General features: G+C 42.4%; 1 pseudogene across 1 annotated transcript in view; it reads left to right on the plus strand.

Annotated features, from left to right (window-relative positions):
- Nucleotides 1-1,789: 1,789 nt before the first annotated feature.
- The window catches only part of LOC311599842 (DNA-directed RNA polymerase II subunit GRINL1A-like), a 30,675-nt pseudogene continuing 11,617 nt past the window's right edge, over nucleotides 1,790-20,847 (plus strand). Inside the window, exon 1 of the transcript XR_014783638.1 lies at nucleotides 1,790-2,833. The product of XR_014783638.1 is annotated as a DNA-directed RNA polymerase II subunit GRINL1A-like (transcript). The remainder of the gene's footprint in view (nucleotides 2,834-20,847) is intronic.

The following is a 20,847-nucleotide window of genomic DNA, read 5'->3' on the forward strand; positions in this document are numbered from 1 at the left end:
ACCCTCTGGATCCTTTTATTTCCCTATTCTCACATACTTCTCTCACCTAGAGTCCCAAAAGGAGGTCCCCGCACCTATCTCATTCTCCTGGTAAGTGAAGACTTTCAGGGGACATCCCTGTTGGGTTAGTGTCCAATTATAAGTGAGTATATACCATGTGTATCTTTCTGAGTCTGGGTTAACCCATTCAATATGATCATTTCTAGTTCTATCCATTTGCCCACAAATTTCAGGATTTTCTTGTTTTAATAGCTGAGTAGTATTCCATAGTGTAAATGTACCATAGTTTTTTTTATCCATTCTTTGACTGAGGGACATTTAGGCTGTTTCCAGGTTCTGGCTACTATGAATAAGGCTGCTATGAACATGGTTGAGCATATGTCCCTGTGTGGTAGAGCATCTTCTGGATATATTCCAAGGAGTGGATAGCTGGGTCTTGAGGTAGCCCTATTTCCATTATTCTAAGAAAGCACCAGATTGATTTCTAAAGTGGTACACATTCATTCTTATGGTGACTTTCAACCTGAAAGCTTAGTTTTTGTTTTGTTGTTTGTTCTTGAACTAATATTAGTCCTCCTGCCACAGCCTTTGCGCTGTCCTTCACTGGCATAGATCACTATGTCTGGGGGAAGTTTAGATAGATATGAATAAACTTGGACTTTCTGGGGACATAATGAGTGGAACTCACTGAAATCCAAGAGCTTAAACCCACCTCAGTTGAGAGGAGGGAACGTATTAGCCACAAAAGATAGAAATAAACAGAAGGGTGGAGCCTGATGCTAGACTGGGAGTGTATCAGCAAATTTGTCGGTCGTGAAAGCAGAGCCTCCAGAGATGTGGGAGGTTCTAAGAGTTTTAGGAGGTAGGGCTCAGAAGGAGGTGTGTCCTCGTTTTCTCTCCACCATGAGCTGCACAAGCAACTCTATCTCACGTTTCTGCTTCCATGACATTCAGCCCACGTGTACAGGGCCAAGCAGTCGGGGACAGAACTTTGTAGAACACTGAGCTAAATCAGTCTTTCCTTGTTTTCATTTCTTTCCTCTGTAAAACTAATATATCATCCTTCAGTTATATATCTGAGAAAATTAGTCACTCACCACACCAATGGTCAGTGAGCAGGAGGATGGAGAGAAACTTCATTCTCCCATCTACTGAGACACTGGAGGCAGGATAGATCCTGCCTTGTTTAAGAAGCAGAGAAAAGGGGGCTGGAGCGATGGCTCAGCTTTTGGGAGCTCTTCCAAAGGACCCGGGTTCAATTCCCAGCACCCACATGACAGCTCACAACTCTCTGTAACGCCAAGATATGACACTCTTATCCAGCCATACATACAGGCAAAACATCAACGCACATTAAAAAAAAAAAAGTAGAGAAAAAACGTAAGTTCTCTTCTGGGAAAATGGCGACTCCCGGCAGAGTTGTCCCCGGCTGGGAAACCCTGCCAGCTGCAACCCAAATGTGCTTGCTGCCCTGCAGCTTAGAGCCTCGAGCTCCTGAGGACTTGAGGTGGCAGAGTTCTGAGGAGCTTCGGGAGAGGTTGAGGCTCCAGGAGAAATTTTTGCGCAACGAAAAATTCACTTGGAAATCACCTGACAAAGGGGAAAAGATCTCAGACACCATTGCCAAACTGAAAGCTGCCATTGCAGAAGAACATGAAGAGGTTGGAGAGAGAAGTGAATTGTTTGACCCTGTTAGTGTAGACTGTAAGGTAAGACAAAACAAAACAAAAAACCAAAACCAACCACAAGAGTTGATACTGACGTAGACAAGGCCCAGAAGTCTGAACTGATGCTTGATACTTCGTATTAGCTCCTGAATGTTTCTCTGTAGACATCAAATCCTCTAAAGCAACCTCAGAAACCCCGGGACCTGCACAAGTCACTGACAGAGGCAATGAAGAGACTTTGGAGGCTGGCTGTCCAGTGAGCACAGGCCCAGCTCCCAGTAGCAGACCCGGGGTACGCTCATCTGAAGTTAACCGGCATCTTCCCCAGCACCCTGTTTCAGGTCAAGCGGAAGATATTTTCAGCAGTACTGAAAATATTTAGTACTGAAAGTATTTAGTTTATCACTAAATAATTGCAAAAGATCTCAGTTTCAGACCAGACTGAACCCTCAGAAGAAAACACCAGCGCTGACGACCTTCCAGGGCTCCAGAGCGAGACTCCTAAGAAGCCTCATTACATGGAAGTGCTAGAAATGCGAGCCAGAAACCCAGTGTCCCCTCCTCACAAGTTTAAGACCAATGTGTTACCCACACAACAGAGTGACTCACTAAGTCATTGCCAGAAGGGCGAGTCTCCTGCTTCCTCAGACGAGCGGCCGTGCTGGGCTAGGCACCATCTTGATGACGTCACATCAGCACGCCTCCTTCCGCTCCACCACTTGCCTGCACAGCTGCTCTCTGTAGAAGAGTCGCTGGCCTTGCAGAAAGAGCAGAGTCAGAATTCTGGGGAGATGCAGGCAAAGCTCGCAGCACTGAAACTAGCCGAGAGACTGAATATTAAAGTACAGAGCTACAACCGAGAAGGGGAGTCTTCAGGGAGATCCCGAGAAGTGAGGGGCGAAGAGGATGATGCCCAGTCTTCGGATGAATGCTGAAGATGAGCGCTGGGACAGCTCGAAAGCAGACTGTTGAGCTGTTTTTGTCTCATAACAAACCTCTTAACAAGTACCAGGATCGGTGTCAGACCTTGTTGAGGGGAAGCATTTTTTTAAAGTTACCTCAAAAGTAGCTACAGAATAAGAGCCCAGTTCGTCTTTCAGAAGATGATCTTCACGTGCTTGACCAGTTGAATATTGTGTTTGAGCGTATTGTATTACAGTTTTGCAGTATGTTGTGCACACTTTTTTTTTTCTTTAAGATAACTGCTTTTTCCTTATTCTTACCTTTATCAAATAGCATGGCTACATCCCTTCTGGTGAAATATTTTGTTATCCTACACACCTACAATGAATTAGGAAGACCTGGTTCCCTCTCTTGAGACGAAGGGAGCGGACTAAAGAGTGGTAGGCGTGCTTTCACGGAGTTCCTGAGGTGCTGGATGTGAAATAGACATTCGGAAATGTTACAGCAAGTATATATTTGTTTCTACTGTCTTGGGTGATGGCTGTCTTCCTGTGATGAGGATAAGGAGTCCATTGAGGAGGTGCTGGGTGGGGGAGGGTCTGTGCTGTTGTGGTGAGCTGCTCTTGGCTTCCTATGGCTTGAGCTCATTGCTGTCTTGGATGGTAGGTTGCTGTACTGGAGGTGTAGGGTTGGTAAGGAAACTGGTGTTTTTCTAAGAGTTACAGTTGCGTTGTCAGTATATTGCTTTTTTCCTTTGTAAAACCAAAGAGGTGTTTATAGGCTGCAGAAACCTCAGTCTCATGTAGGTACACATTTGTATTGCTTAAATGATTATATGATCGCTTCCAGCAAAGATAACAATATGTTATTAAAAAAAAAACCCTTTGTCTATTGTGTGGAACTTGTAAAGGAGAAATAAAATACCAATCAGAGCGCACACACACACACTGTGTAACAAAAACCCCAGAAGAACTCATTTAGGCTGGCTCCTTGGGTGGCTTTGCTTCAAGCCTGTGGGTCGACCAGGCTTAGTCTTAAGCTCCTGGCTATGTTCATGTCTCCACCATGTGTTTTTCATTATTCTAGAACAAGTAGTTAGGGTGAGTTCTCATGGGAAAGACAGAAGTCAAAAGATAAGCTAAAAGATAAAATAAAAAAAATCTTTGAGGCCTTGGCTCCAATCACATCCTCTAATACTCTGCTGACCGAAGCCAGCCACATCATCAGGACCAACATCAGTGAGGGTGGGCAGGAGAGGCCTCTGGAGAGACTGGAATCAATCATCTGAATTTTCACAGATGCACTTTGAAAAAAAAATGGAACTATGATTTTAAAAGTCTGGGGATATTGGGTGTTCACAAGATGTGGTAGTGTGTTGAAGCCCCCAGGGAACTTGTTTGACTTTGCTTAGCACAGTGGTCCCCAGATGTATGTAACATTGTGTTTTACTTCTACTTTAAAAAGAGTATTTACCTTCATGGAACTATATTTGTTGAACATTATTGGGAAGTTCTATCCCAAAAGATTCAGTTAAGCAGTATCAGATGCCCTGGCTTGTATAGGAGACATCTTCCTTTGACTCCTTGGCTTGGAATCATTGCAAAGATCTGGAATTCTTGGGTGAGCCATTGGTCGAGGGGCAGGGAGTTATGATTCTGATCCTGAAGGTGGCTGGTGACTTGTCCATGATACTGTGATAGAAACAGACTGGGTAGGCCAGACAGAATGAAGTGGAAGGCTCTCATGATGGATTATGCAAAAACCGAACAAGAAGTGCCTGGTCATCATTTTCTCAGGCTCTGCTCAGGTGATATAAAGCCTCTAGGGTCCATGGGAGAAAAATCACGAATATGGGCTCTATGGGACTGTTCTAATCTTCTCTGCTTTCCAGACTAGTCTTGAATGTACTTAATGGCCCGGATTCATTTTCCATAGGGATGAGAATGGTTTTTAATTTAATAGTAAGACAGAAATTCATTCATTCTATATATTAAAGTATAATTCATTGACAAAACAATATGTGGGTTAGGGAAGTGATAGAGAAATATAAAACAGGAGAGAAGATTGGAGGAGGGCAAGAAAGGAGAAAAATGCACAGCACAAGTTTTACAGATTAAGACAAGAATTAAAGATCCTGTGGTTATCAGGGTCATCTGAGGACAGTCAGTACGTTGTGTTAGGATTCTTAGCCCAGGTCAGGTTTTGCTTTGTAGGATTCAGAGAGGATTGCTTAGCACAGACTTTTAATAAAGAATTTCCATCCCAGAGAATAATAGGAATATTGTCAAAATACCTACAGAATGGTAGGTCAGAGAAGGCAGGAATTTGAAGGTTGTTCATCCAAATACAATAACTTTACAAATGAGAGAGATAAGACACAGAGGAGAAAATGGACTTGGGGTCATTTGGTTGGGAGAGGCAGACGTACAAGCATCTCTTCAGGGTACCTAGACGCATGAGGAGCAGTGATGTACCAAAGCGTATTGTGATGATCTTCTTTTAATAGTTTGGTGATGCAGATTATTAATACAGGTTGCAATTGAAGAAGAAGACATAGAGCAGAGATGAATGCGCCAGGACTCAAGTCACATCGAGTGGGCTGAAAAGGCAGGGTATAGATGCATGCCTTACTGCTTCTTTCTGTTGGCATCAAGGGCATACTGTTTCACAAGGGAGCTGAGGATATACATGATGTTCAAGGCTGCTTACATAAATCCTTCATCACGTCACAGGCAGAGAATACACTCAGAGAGGTCAGTCTATTTCCCTTTCTGTCAGAAGTGGTGTCACTTCTCAGTATTGTTCTAAAAACAGATTAGTCACAGGAGATCACATAGTGCTTGTATTATCAGCCTGTACAGTCAGCCTTCAACATTGATGATAAAATGTTCTTTTGGAGCCCCAGCGGGTCTCTGAGTATTTCTGCACTGCCATCTGTACATAGAGTCCATCCACAAGTGAAGAGGGTGAGTAAGTAACATGATGAAGTGTGCTGGCAAGTCCTGGCTCTGCCATAAACTGGAATTTCAGGGAAAGACATTATGGTATTAGTTTATGGCAGAGCCATAACTTTGCACAATTCTCAGCAAGTGGCAAGAAGTCTCAGGAATATTGCTGAGGGGATTCCAGCATGGCAGAAAAAGTCTCCGAATCCTAAGATTCCAAAACGAAGCCTTAGGGCATGGAGTTCAGAACCATAATGAGTCACTTTGTATGTGAGCATCATTTTTTGATGTTTTAGTTGTAAGCTTAACCCTTAACATCTGAGGGGGCTCTCCAGCTTAAATATTATTTTTGCTGCTTTTTAAAAATTTGCTATTTGCTGTCACATCTGCTGACAGAAACTCTTCTCTCTAGCAATATTCCCTTTCTTAAAACAAACAAACAAAAAACAAAACAAAAGATTGCCAGGTGTAATGGCGCACACCTTTAATCCCAGCACTCGGGAGGCAGAGGCAGGTGGATTGCTGTGAGTTCAAGGCCAGCCTGGTCTTCAAAGTGAGTCCAGGACAGTCAAGGCTAACACAAAGAGACTGTGTCTCAAAGAAGAAGAAAGGGGAGGAGGAGGAGGAGGAGGAGGAGAAGGAGGAGGAGGAGGAGAAGGATTTAAGAATACCTGTATGCAAGTGTTCATAGAGGCCAGAAGTCTCAGATGTCTCTGGAGTTGGGGTTACAGATAGTTGTGAGCTGTGCAGTGTGGGTGCTGGGAATTAAACTCAGATTCTCTGCAAGAATGACACAAACTATTAACTTCTGAGCCATTTCTCCAATATTCCCTTTCTATTCCTTCTTCTTCTTCTTCTTCTTCTTTTCTTCTTCTTCTTCTTCTTCTTCTTCTTCTTCTTCTTCTTCTTCTTCTTCATGTGTGAACTCTCAACTTTCTCTATTTGCTTCTTATCACCAGTAGAGTGAGAGCCTAGCACATCACCAATGACAAGCTCATGAACAATGATAAGTAAAATAAAAGCTCACAAGTTTTCACTGTGGGCCCAGGGATGACTTAAGCTCTGAATACTTGCTTTTGATGTATCTATTTTGAGAACATTTGCCTACTGTTTCTTTCTAAGGTTTGGGGTTGCTGAAAAAATAGTAGTAAATATTAGATAACTAGAGAGTTATATGAGTATTATGTATATAATGTGATGTCATGTATGCATATATTATATCATCTATAAATATGACATGTGTATATATGATATACATGGAAAAACTAAATACAGAATCCAACAATGAGAACTAGTTTATCCCATTTCCATAAGGAAGTGTGGTTATATTTTCAGATCAGCCGATGTATTGAGAATCTTGCTCTAATTATGCATCTTGAATAAAACTAAACATGCCAACTGTTTGGGTTCTTAACCTACCTCCTCCATCCCACTCCCTACTTCAACAAAACTAATCACCATTTAGATACCCATTTCTAAGGTACTTTTTGGGGTCTCTGCCATTTGTGGGTACAGTTTCAGGGGATGTAATGAACCCTCCATGAACCCTCCTTTTCTAGTCCAAGTCCCAGTGAAATAAACCAAGTTTTGCAATCTGAAAATCAGTTTAAAAAAAACACTTTAATTGTATTTTTTATGTTTATGTATGGATGCATGCGCCATGGTGTACTCATAGAGGTCAGAGGACAGCTTTTGGAAGTTCTCTTCTTTTACCATACGGGTTTCTGACATGAAAAGAAGGTTAGAAGGCTTTGTGGCAAATGCCTTTAAGCACACATTCATGACAGAAGCAGTATTGAGTGATACCAGTGGTTTCAATACCGAACCTGCTAACCTTTTAGCCATTCTCTTACGTGTCTAGGAGACTTGGCTTTTTAATTTATTTTTTAAATGTGATGGATACTACCAATTTACAGGCATTTCTGTGCAGGTGAAAAGACTTACTGTCTGCAAAACACTTTGTGTACTCCCATATGTAATAGGCCATCAAGTGAAAAACACTTAGTATTTTCATTACTGGGAGGGTTCCACTGTCTAAGGCCTCAGTAAGAAATAGAGGGAGCACCTTGCAAAGTACAGGATGAAGGAGGGCATTCTGAAAGAGCATGGTGCAATTTCTGGGCAGCTTGATATTTTTTAAATGGTGAGAATTGGCTGGAAACACAATCTTCATGCTTAAGGAAATCATACCCTTTCCTGAGGAGGACAGGAATTTCCCTGAGAGGACTCTCCCAGGCTTTTTTTTTTTCTTTTCCTTCCTATGAGCAGATTCCCTTGTGCGTCTTAAGTTTTTGTTTTCTTGGCATGGGCTCTGTTTTCCCCAGTTCACTGCGGGTTTTCTGAACTTTCCCCTTCAGTGTCAGCTGTTTGAAATTGGTCTGTGGCAGAAATGGTATTCAGAGGGACCGCTGTCTTAAGGGTAACTCCTTAAGACAAACGTGGTGATTTAAGGTTTAGGCTTCTACAGGAATATTCCATCTCTTAGAATGTTGTGAAAAGTCTCTTCTGTGTGTTTTTGTCTTTGGACTTAGGAAAAAGTCCTTCCTAGCCAGCTACCGTGCCTTTGAAGCCTCCACCCCCTTGGATGACTTGGGGGCTTGGAAGCCTTTTCCAAGCTCCTTCCTGAGTGAGTTTCCTCACGTTTGAGCCAAGAATTAGAACGGACTGTGGCTAGCTGCGTGTAAATAGTTTATGTTATTCATGAAATGCCTGCTCAAACCCACAAGGAGGCTGAGGAGTACGGATGGCTGTAGAATCCACAGTGTAGATCTTAAATAGCAGGGTGGAGCACTGTTTAAAAAGCCAGGGATTTGATGGAGCTTGAGTTAGCTCTTGACCACAAAGTAGATTTAAGACTCCAGAATGACAACTCTTGGCTAAATAGCACACACACACACACACACACACACACACACAGAGAGAGAGAGAGAGAGAGAGAGAGAGAGAGAGAGAGAGAGAGAGAGAGAGAGAGAGACAGAGACAGACAGAGACAGAGACAGAGACAGAGAGAGACAGAGACAGAGAGAGAGACAGAGAGACAGAGAGACAGAGACAGAGACAGAGAGAGAGACAGAGACAGAGAGAGACAGAGAGACAGAGAGAGAGACAGGGACAAGAGAGACAGAGACAGAGATTTCTGATTTGTGTAATGTGTTCTGTTTCTTTTTAAAAATTATTTTGCGTGTAAGGATGCTTTGCCTGCATGTGTGTCTGTGTACTATGTGCATGCCCAGTTCTCACTGAGGCCAGAAAAGAGTGCCAGATCCCTTGGAACTGTAATCACTGATGGTTGCTAGCTTCTGTCTGGGTGCTGGGAATTGAACCCTAGTCCTTTAAAAGTTCAGCCAGTGCTCCTAACCACGGAGCCACAGCCGTGTGCTCTGCTTCTTTGCTACACCCTCTCTCTGTATTCTTGTTGCTGGCGGAAAACCAGCCTGGCCCTGACTATGTTTCCTACTTCAGATGTGAAGTTGTTAAAGTTTGTTATGCCCCTTAAAATTACAATTATTTCTTCAAATATACAAATGTGTCAGAGAACATCAAAGAACTCTGAAGAGAGGACCCATTTCCAGCCAGCTTGCCCATTTGTGCTTAGATGGTAAAAGTCCAAAAAGACCTAAAGTGCTTATATTACTCTGAAGTAAGAAATGAGATTTAAAAAAAAAAAAGGCAAACATCTCAACTAAGTAAATCACTACTGGTGAACAAATATGTAGGTCACCAACACCATGCTCTTCCTGGCTTTCGTTCGAGCTTGCAAAGAGAATTATGATCAGATCCTTCAGTCTGGCTCACTGTCTCGGATTCTGTGTGCTAGGAGAGACCCTTTTGCCACATGGCCTTTGGCCTAGAGGACTTCTGATCCGATGTCTGGGGTATAAAAAGCAAAGCTCTTTTTCAGCCAGAGCCATGCACTGTGGTGAGAGTATATAGCTCATTCCTATTGCTGCCAGCCAGCAGGGCAGATATGGAAACACTGAGCTGGGACATTGAGTTTTCTTCTTATCTTCTTTTAAAAGGTACCTGTTAAGGAGTACTTAAGGCAAAATGGATGGCCCCTAAAACTGAGAAGCAAGCTATATGGCAACTTTTCTATTTAATTAGCGTTTTGTTTGGATTTGTATTCGCTACTGAGAAAACCTGAATAAGAGTTAAGCTATCCATTCCCTGAAGCAAACAGTTGCTTAGCATCCTTTAAGGATGGCTAAGAACACTGTTTCTAGCTATTTCAAAAAGTGGAGCTAAATAATATATGAACGAAACTTTGTATCAATTACAGTCACTTATGATTCTTCCTGTATCATAGGCATATGCTGAGCTGTGCCTAAAGCAGGGGTTCTCGACCTTCTTAATGCTGGGACCCTTTATGCAGTTCCTCCTGTTGTTGTGATACCAAGCATAAACTTACTTTTGTTGCTACTTCATAACTGTAATTTTGCTGCTTCTATGAACCATAATATAAATATCTCATATGTGGATCCTGTGAAAGGGTAATTCAACACCTAAAGGGGTCTCAGCCCACAGGTTGAAAACTGCTGGCTTGTAGTGAGAAGTGCTAACACTGAAACAGTCTAGCCTATGCACAACCAGGCTTGCGAAGCTCCTGGCTTTCACTCCATCATTTCCAGAGGTCCCAACCTCAACACTTCAAAACTGTAAATTCCTTCCCCCTCTGATCTAATATTGAGCCATATAGATTTTCAATAAACAATTTTATTTGTTCCAACTTTTCATTACCGTTGCATTCCATTTTGGTTTTTGTTTATTAACTGTGTGTGTATGTGGTAGCGTGGACCAGTCGTTCCAGAATTTGGGAAGTAAATGCAGAAGGATCAGGAATTCAAAGTCACCCTTGGCTATATAATAAGTTTCAGGATACCCTGAGCTACATGAAACCCTGTTGCAACAGAGGAACAAATGAAGATGTAATGGAAATGTGGCATGTATACACACATGGGATTTTGTTCAGCTTTTAAAAAAGGAGAAGGGATAAATTTTGCAGGAAAATGATTGGAACTGTAAAATATCATATTATGAGGAGTAACCCAGGCTCAGAAAGACAAACACTACCTGTTATTTTTCATATGTGGTTCTTAGCTTCTAAAGGTTAGAGATGTGTGTTTAAGTGGGACGTAGTGTGAGGAGAAGCCAGGAAACTAGAAAAGGGACCCTGAGATGGAAAAAGAAGGTGTTGTTAAGAGACCTTAACAAAGAGGGATTGCATGGTCACCAGCACACAGGCATGATGCAAGGATAAGGGGGCATTGCTGAGGAGGAGGGGTGAGGTGGGGAACGTGGGCAGAGGTGGGGGTGGGAAGCAGGCCGGTGGCATTAGAACTGATCAGACTTCTCTTGACATTATTTCCAGAATGCTGTGTTCATATCACCTCTACTTTTTATTAGATATTGTAAGAAAAACATTAAAAAGACCTGAATGATAATTAAAATATATTTTATTACATATTCATGTATTAAGTTGACAAAAATGTACTATTCACCTTATAGGCACGGTATTTGGCAGTTATGAATCCCAGCACCAACCCTGAGGAAGCTTCAAGATGAGCATAATCTCCTTATTATGGCCACGAATTGATTTTATTTAATGTTTGAGGGGCCCTAGTCTTCTTTCCAAGGTTGTCTCCTTGTTTTCTTAATTCTCCTGCATTTGGGTCCTTGTCCTTGCTTGGTACCTTGCCACCATCACTGGCCTCTCCTGGTTTCAGGAGTCATGTTTCTGTTGTCACATGGAAATCTCATTTCTCCACCAGTCATGGCGAAATCCATCTTCTTTTCAAGCTTTTAGTTGTCACCTTCCCACGAAGCGCCTTGATCTTCCTCTTTCCACACTGGCAGAGCTGTGAGGTTGCTTCTCCGGCATCACTCTCTGGCTGTCCCAGTTCTGCAGCTACACATCAGGGATGGGGTCCTTAACACACCCGAAGCATTTGCGGGCTGTTTTCCTCATTGCTAGCACTTTCTCGTGCCCTGCTGGTCCTTTGTCTGTCTCTTGCAAACACCCCACAACTTATGATGCTTTGTTTTGTTTTTGCTACTTCATGGTGAGTTTTAAACTAACTTCTCCATGTTTTCTAAGTTGGATATACTTGGGTCAAATTTTGTCTTTATGGCATTCCTCAGAATCTAGCCTTACCTGGGTCAGGACAATGCCAGCCTTTCCCTCTCTTCTCTATAGGAATGGTGGCTAAGTAATGACCATTGTGTACTTTTATTCCATTTTTAAGTTAAAAGCTAATTGTTTTGTAAAATATATAACATAAACTTTTTATTTGCTTTAAATTTTTATAGTTTTAAATTAATGTAGAATTACGTCACTTCCTCCTTCCATTTCCTCCTCCCATCTCCTCCCAGCTACACTCCCTCAAGCCCCTTCCATCTCCCCACTCTCAAGTTGGTAGCCTTTTCCCCCTTTCATTATTTATGGATATGTATGCACAAATATATAAATCAACCATCTGAGCCTGTTGTTGTTGTTTGTTTTTAACTTCAGGGATGACCATTTTATACTGAACAGCTGGTCAGTGAGCTCATCTCTGGCTAGTTCTCCCTCTCCCAGCAGTCATTCGTCATCAGTAGGACTTTGCCTAAGGGTGGGACCCCAGAAAAAATTTCCCCTTTCCATCTTATATGTCTTTTGAGGAACATAACATTTACCATATGTAGTATTTAAGTTCCTCTATTGCTCTATTAAAGACCATGACCAAATGCAACCTCTGGAGGAAAGGGTTTATTTCCTCTTACAGCTAATGAAGGGAAATCAAGACAGGAACTCAAGGCAGGGGCCTGGAGGCAGGACCTGAGGCAGAGGCCACGGAGGAGTGCAGTTTACAGTCTTGCTTCTAGGGCTCATGCTTAAACCTCCCAGGACCACTTGGCCAGGGTTGGCATGGCCCACAGTAGGCTGGGCATCCCACATCAACCTCTGGTCAAGAAAATGCCACACTGACTTGCCTACTTTCCAGATGACCCTAGGTTGTGTCAAGTTGCTAGAAAAACTAATGCAGACAACATGCTAAGCTGTTTAGCTCATCATTCAGCTCATCTCTAGGCCTGTTACTGTGCTGTCTCTTTTCCTTATATTTGCCATATCCATTTATTTACCTATTTTACAGTGTTAGGAATTAAAGCTAGGGACTTCTGTGTTCTAGGCAAGCACTCTTCCACTGAGCTACAATCCCATATTCATTTTTTTTCACTGTCCACTTTGAGACAGGCTATTACTGTTGTTTAGGCTAACCTTGAATTTGCAATCCCCCTGCCTTAGCTGCCCAAGTTGCCAGGATTACAGGCCCACATGTCGGGCTTGGCTGAAATGTTGTGTATCTTAAAAACCGTTTCCACTTATGTAATCAAGAGAAGAGCGTCAACAGAGTTAGAAGAAGTTGGCGCAAGGGGTTGGTTGTATCTGCGTTGGAGTTCTTCTTTTTGGCTTAACTGTTACATGATGCTGTTGTTTTGTTCTGGGAAATGGGACAGTGCTGTCTGTGATGTTTACTCTAAGGAGGCAGCAAGCCAGGAACACACACACAAACAAGGGACGTTTCTAAGCTGGCATAGAATAAAATGGCAACGAGTAAATTGTAACTTCCTTTCACTTATGTGGCCACTGTGTCCTCGAGTTTAACATTTCACATCGATTAAACCCAGTGCAGCAAATAGTTGCAGGATTCCAGTTGTAAAATGGGCCCATGCATACAAGCAGCAATGTGCACTTTCTCACATTCTCTTCGAAACTGTTCTTTGCTTGTCATTCATCCTTCAGACTTAGAGGAAACCCATTATCTTCCTGAAGCCTTGTTTGTTTTTTCTCTTTGAGGCAGGGTTTCTCTGTGTAGCCCTGGCTGTCCTGGAACTCACTCTGTAGACCAGGCTGGCCTTGAATTCACATATCAGTCTGCCTCGACCTCCCAAATTCTGGGAATAAAGTCATGCACCACCATCACTGGGCTCAACCACTTATATTTAGAGGTCTTCAGACGGCTCATATCTCTGACAGTTGTTACTCACTTTAATGTCTACTCTCTTGAAATATTTGTTTTCCTCCACTTGCATTTTATTTTCTGTGGCTTTCCCCAAAAGTATTATATTTTACTTAACTTCTAAAAACAAAACAAAAAACAAATGAACAAACAAACAAAGTCCTTAAACAATTGGCTGTATGCCATATCAAATTGATGAATAGGAAGCCCGTGAGTGGTGTTTACCCAACATCATAACCATGCTGAAGAGCTTCATCTGGTTATTAGGCATCCTGTCGATTGCCTTCATCAGCTGTGGCAGTGCCATTGAGCACTGACCTCTCTCTGTCCCATGGTGATGCCATTGAGCACTGACTTCTTTCTGTCCCATGATGGTGACATTGAGCACTGACCTCTCTCTGTCCCATGATGGTGACATTGAGCACTGATCTCTCTCTGTCCCATGAAGGTGACATTGAGCATTGACTTCTCTCTGTCCCATGGTGGTGACATTGAGCACTGACTTCTCTCTGTCCCATGATGGTGACATTGAGCACTGACTTCTCTCTGTCCCATGATGGTGACATTGAGCACTGACTTCTCTCTGTCCCATGGTGGTGACATTGAGCGCTGACTTCTCTCTGTCCCATGAAGGTGACATTGAGCACTGACCTCTCTCTGTCCCATGATGGTGACATTGAGCACTGACTTCTCTCTGTCCCATGATGGTGACATTGAGCACTGACTTCTCTCTGTCCCATGGTGGTGACATTGAGCACTGACTTCTCTCTATTCCAGGGTCTTTACACATCAGTAGGTTATTTTCATTTCCTTTATTGTGCATGTGTAGGATCTTCATTTTCTTCTGCTTCATGGTTCTTTGATTATCTGTATATAGTTTTCTGTTTATATTATTCTAGCCTTTATCTAGAGTACAGCAGACTTATTTTTCTGTACATATATGGGCAACATTTCTCTCTTTTAGAATAAAAGGTTAATTATGCATTTAAGAGGAGTTTAGGCCTTTTTAAAAATTATTTTAGCAGCCTTATATCTAAATGAAAGCAACAAAGACAGTTTCTCAGTACCCTAGTCATGTTTCTCTTGTTACTAATTAAAAAATACTTTTACTTATGAGTTGGTTTTTGTGTGAATGTATGTCTTATATATGTGGATGTTTGTAGAGGCTGGAAGAGGTTGCTGTATCCCCTGGAGCAGGAGCTGTAGGCAGTTGTGATCCACCCAGCATGGGAGATGGTAACCTAACTTAGATCCTCTGGAAGAGCAGCAAGCAGCCTTACTTAGCCATAATTCCAGTCTGCTTCTTAGCATCTTATATCTCAGCATTGTTTACTTATTATTATTTATTCACTTACCATTGGCTTATTGATAAATAAGTAAGATCAAGTCCAGATTTCTTTAAAGCCTCTCTTCCCAAGTTATTGTTACTCCTGAGGGTTCCATGCAATGTGCTACATTTTTTGTTGTCAAGTCTTGAGACAGTCCTTATGGTCATGTCAGTCTCTACATTATTTTGGTGATCTTGATAACTTTTGGACATGATGATCCTAAACGTTCTTTTATTGACATTTGTCTGATATTTTTTTCTCAGGATTAAACTGGAGTTAAAAGTTGTTTGGGGGAAGAGCAAAAGGTCATGTGCAGTTTTCTTCATGTACCATGGAGGGTTTCACCATGGCTTGTCCTTGTGGGTGTGTGGACCTTCACCCCTTGGCTGAGGTGGTGCTTTTTAGGTTTTTCAATTAAGTTTCTCCCCCAATGAGGTTCTGCATTATGCTTCCTGGGATGAAGTTGCTGCAGCCCTCACCTATATCCTGGGGTTGGCGTGAGACAGGGATGCCTGAGCTCTTGGTCGCTGGTTCAGAAGGTGCGGGCCACTCATGTGTGGGCGTGCTACACAAGTGATTTGAAATTCTCAGTATGGCAGATTTGTTCCTTTGGTTGTTGTTAGTGACATCCAGCCATTCATTTACATCAGTGTCCAACTCACCTGGATTTATATTTACATTTGGGATTATAACTCAACACTACTTGATTTAGTTTGTTTCTATAATTGGTCCACCTTTGGCCATCTTCGAACTCTATGTGTTGGCTCCTTGTTCCCTCTTATATACCTCTATTAGAATTTCTTGGGGGTTTGTGTGTGTGTGTGTGTTTTTCTTTCTTTAGCTTCTGGCACTATAGCATGCTTTATGCCTAACTGGTAAAATTTTCTGTAGTTGTAGAACCAGCCGTTTCTCTGAGAATTTCTGTTTTCTTGTTTTGCTGGAGAATGTTTTAGAATCTAGGATCTAAATGTTTGAGATGTTTGCCCTGACTGAGTCATCATGGCCTCTAGACTTCTGCACCCAACAGAGAAAGGAAACATGTTTTTATGCCGATCTTACTACAGTCATAGTCTACAGAAGCTTCTATTTGTATCCATCTATTTCCACATCCCATGAGGCACAGGTTCATTTGCTCTCATCTATATCTGTATTAAGCCTAACATGATTTCAAGCTTCAGCCACATGAGTCATTCTAGCCCTTTCCTTCTTGTCTGTAGCTTTCTACCCAGACAGCGAGAAGTGTAGCTCCCACGTGCCACACACTATTCAGTGGCTCAGCCTTGTGGAGAGTGTTTCAGGATAATTTTCCTGCTCTTTCTGGGATACAACTTTATCAACTGGAGAACAGAGATGGAGAATGCACATTATGTGCAGTTTCTTCTGCATCCAGTCAAGAGTCCACCCATTTTTCATGCTACTCAAGGCTGCATCTTCCTCCTGTTTCCTTTGGTGATGTCATTTTATACGTTTGCTGTTTGGTTAGCTTGATTCATACATTCTGAATTCCTTCCTGTGACTCCTTAACTGCATTTTCAAGTTTGCACTCAATCAGATTCCCATAATGCTGGAAGTTTTAAACAGCTAATAGTCTAGACAGTCTCCATGACTGAAGTATCACAACGAATAATTTTCCTTCCCTGTACCTTACCTGTTCTTATCTCCTCTTCCTCCAAACCCTGTAAACCACTGGCTCTTAAAACTCCTTAGGATTTTGCTTTTCTAGATGTCACACAATTAGAAGGCCATCTGCATCCTCCTCAGGCTGATGCACTCACACCCTTACCTTCATCCGTGCTTTTGCATGGAGTGGTGGCGTGTTCCTTCTTATTGCTCACAGCATCACATTGGACAAATGTACCTACGCCAGCTTCGCATTTTGACCTTAACAAGTTTTTCCTACTCTTTCTTGTATTTCCAGCTCTGCTGGAGATGAATCCATTCAGCTTTTCTTTGTCTCAGAAGCTCTTGATTTATCTTCTATATTCTAAAGTGTTTTGTCCAACACCCAAAAAGATGCGTTCTGGTCTCTTCTTGCACTATTTCTGATGAGAAGCCCGCTATAAGTCTTATCTCTGGCCTTTCTGAGTAAAGTGGGTTTCTGTTGTTGTTCCTCTTAGGAGATTTAATCTTTCTTTTAAATTGTGTCAAGCTTGAGTATACCAGGCATTATTATTTTTTAAATAGAAGCTAATCTTCTATTTAGTTAAGCTTCCTGGATCTGAAGTTTTGTGCCTTTCATTAATCTTAGAAAAATTTCCATCTTTTATTACTTTTTTTGGTATCATTAGCTTTTTCTTCTGTTTCTAGTATTCTAAGTGCCCATATAGTATTTTAGAGACTTCCAAATAATTCTTGTATATTTTGGTCTAATGATATTTTTGTTCATTTGCTTATTTGAATTTCAGTTTTGCATGTTTCTGTTGACCTGTGTTCAAGATCATCAAGGCTTTTCTTGGTTCTGTTAAGCTGGTTTTGGTTTCCAGCATTAAAAAAAGTGTGTGTGTGTGTGTGTGTGTGTGTGTGTGTGTGTGTGAGAGAGAGAGAGAGAGAGAGAGAGAGAGAGAGAGAGAGAGAGAGAGAGAGAGAGAGAGAGAGAGAGATGTCTACGTGACATGTGTGAATAGGCACATGTGGAGGCCAGAGGTTGACACTGGGATATCGTCTTCAGTCATTTCCTCCGTATTTTGTATGGAGTCGCTCATTGAACCCAAAGTTCACTGCTATGGCTGGACTGCCCGGACAGATATGCCTCGGGACCATCCTGCCTCTGTACGCCCTGTTGGAATCACAAGCATGTCACCTGTACCTGGCCTTTATATGGCTTCTAGGATCCGGACTCAGGTCCCCATGTTTGTGGAGCACGTCCTTTCCCTATTGATCCATCCCCCATCCTCTCTAGGGTGTTTGTCCCCCATCTCCTGTTGTGTACTGTCTCTGCTCTGGCCCTTTCCATACTACCCACCGTCCTCCAAATCCCCAATCTGATCATTTCAGTGTTTGTTCTTATCCTAATCGGTGTCTGGTGTTGGCTTTGTCTCTTCAATCTTTTTTTTTCTTTTTTCTTTTTTTCTTTTTTTGTGTTTTGAAATAAGGTCTTACACTATAACACAGGCTGGTCTGGAGCTTGCTTGAATTCGTGGTAATTTTCCTGTTTCAGACCACCAAGGCTAGAAATATAGGTATGAGCCATATGCTTAGCTTTTTATTTTCTTGCCATTTGTCTTGTCTTATAAATTTTAGCTGAAACCTAAGGATGTTATTTTGAACATCAGTAACTGAAATCAATGGAACAAATTAAGAATTTTTATTACTCTGTCAAGGAGTTGGACTATTAGTAATGCTTCTGTAGCTATACTTGACAGAAACTTGTAATTTCTCTCCCAGTCTTAGTTTTTTTCTCTTCTTGACATTGAACTTCTTCAATTACTCTTCATTGCATGCTTTGCAACCATCTGTCTGAAAGACCAATGAGTCACATGTAATGGAGTTGACTTCTTTCACCTTGAAAGAACAGTTACATGTTCCCTACAATTGACACATGTGTGAGTTGGTTTTCCCAGATATGCCATGTCAGCCATCCCCACTCTCTGAGATGGTACACCGTCTTTGATACAGGATGTGGTAGAAGGTGGCATGAAGTGAAGAAGACATGGCAGGGGTGTGTGGTCATGAGATTGTTGACTCAGCGGCATACTGTGCAGTCCAGAAGCAGATGGCCTGCTAGAATGATAGGCTAGCTCTCAAAGAAGCAACTGCAGCAACAACTTAGGGAAGCTTTCCCTGCATGGATGCCGTGTTATCCTCCAGCATTTGTATCTTCCACAAGTTAGTGGCCATTGCTGTGTCCAGTCAGCAGAACACATAGAAACAAGGGGCAGAAATGCAAATTCCTTTGACCACCGAGTATCCAGTTGGTAGATCTGGCTCTCTCTGTATTTCAAAGGAGGAACAATTTTGCATTGAGTCCACTTAAGCAACATAGGTCACTCCATGGTTCTTATAAAGTAGGAAAGTAGCAAAATCTTTCCTGGAATGTGTGATTAACTCTTGGAGGTGATAAGATTATTATATGGTGATATCAGAGGAAAAGATATTTAACAGTCATATAATCCAGTGGGGTGTCTTTTGACACCATCCTGACTGAATTGGTAAGTGTGTAAGTACAGGAAACATGGCATGGGAAGAAAAGGATGGTGAGGAATCTGAGGAAGGAGAGTCAGAGTTTTCCACCATTAATTCACCTGGACTATCACAGACAGTAGCTGATGGCAAAGGGAAGCAAGAGCAGAAAGGAAAGCAGGGTGAGACTCAGTGGCGACTGAAGGATCACGGTAGTGGGTGATGCTATAGTTCGCTCCATCAACCTTCATCTTTCAGTCTTCCCCAGAGAAAAAGGCAAACTAGATCCTGGACTAGCTCCTTCCACATGAGGTGAATTTAGCATCTGCAGCAAATGAACCCACGTCTCACAAGAGGGAGATAGGAACAGATACTGTTTGTGCTACTCTGATAGCACTAACATTGTTGTTGCCGTGGATGTGAGCAGTACTGAATGCTGACACTTCACGGATGAGCTCAGTCCTTAGAACTTGCTCTTGGAGGAAGAGAGATGATTCATCCAGATGATCCTTGCAGGTCAGAAAAGGCTGGTATCATAGGACAGACAGTTTGGGGGTAGAAAGGCAGCCTGTTTCCTGTAATCAGTGCTCCTTGTGTAATAGGCTGGAGCACTTATATTGCCTTTTCCCCTATCTTCCCACTCCCTTGCAGGAGGGATCACTCTCCACTGATCACTCTCCAATTAACCTATTACACTAAAAGCTCTATCTCAGATCCATTTACTGGGTAAGATCAATATTTGACACACAGCAAAATATCATAGAAAGGCATATCAAATTATCTCAACATTTTTCTAAATGTTTGGGCTTAAATATTAAGAGGAAGAGTGGAAGAAAGTAATGATAGCTAAGAAAACAATGAAAGGATTTGAACCTTGTGTTAAGAGTGAAATAGGTAGCCAAGTGGTGGTGGTGCACCCCTTTAATCCCAGCACTCGGGAGGCAGAGGCAGGCAGATCTCTGTGAGTTTGAAGCCAGCCTAGTCTACAGAGAGAGAGTCCAGGAAAGCCAAGTACACAAAAAAACCCTGTCTCGAAAAACCAAAACCAAAACCAACGAGTGAAATAGGAGTTAGAGGATACTGATTGATAATGGAATACCAGTATCCATGTGCGCGCGCGCGCGCGCGCGCGCGCGCGTGCGCGTGTGTGTGTGTGTGTGTGTAGTTGAGCACCTGTGCATGTGCAAAATCCAGAGATGAACATCAGATGTCTTTTCTCTCTTTCTCCACTGTATTTCCTTTTTTGGTTGTTGTTATTTGTTTTGTTTTGTACATGGCTTCTCTGTGTAGCTCTGACTATCCTGGAGGTCACGCTGTAGACCAGGGTGGCCTGGAACTTACAGAGATCCATCTGCCTCTAGTTTCTGAGTGCTGGGATTAAAGGCATGTGCACTGCCACCTAGCAACCTAAATTCCTAAAGACAAGGTCTCTCATTAAACCAAGATCTTGCTTTTTTTTTCCTGGCTAGGGTGGTTGGCCAGCAAGCTTCAGTGATCCACCAGCCTCTCTACCACCCTCAAGGCTGGTTCAACCATGATCATCTTTCTCTGTCCTAGATGCTTGCACATTTATCTCTCTCACCATCTCTTTCACTTGGACTAACAGTGTACCAGCTGTTGGAAAGGTAGATAAGATATGATGGAGGTCACCTAGGATGCTATTTGTGGTGGTGGAGGGCCAGAAGGGAGGGAGTTAGGGCAGGAAGCTGTCTAGGCCAAGGTTATTAATGAAAGGAATTTGTAAGTTCACACAAGTTCAGCCTGTGAGGTCTTGGATCCTGTTAACTTTTTCTGAGGTCCCACGTGTCTTCTGCCGTAGTGTGAAAGAAGGGCAGAGCCTCACCACCTGTTCTGTCCTTTCTTCCAAAGTGAGAGGTGAAGGGCAGGT

Source organism: Acomys minous (assembly GCF_964271855.1).
Source record: "Acomys minous genome assembly, chromosome: 6".
NCBI lineage: Eukaryota > Metazoa > Chordata > Mammalia > Rodentia > Muridae > Acomys > Acomys minous.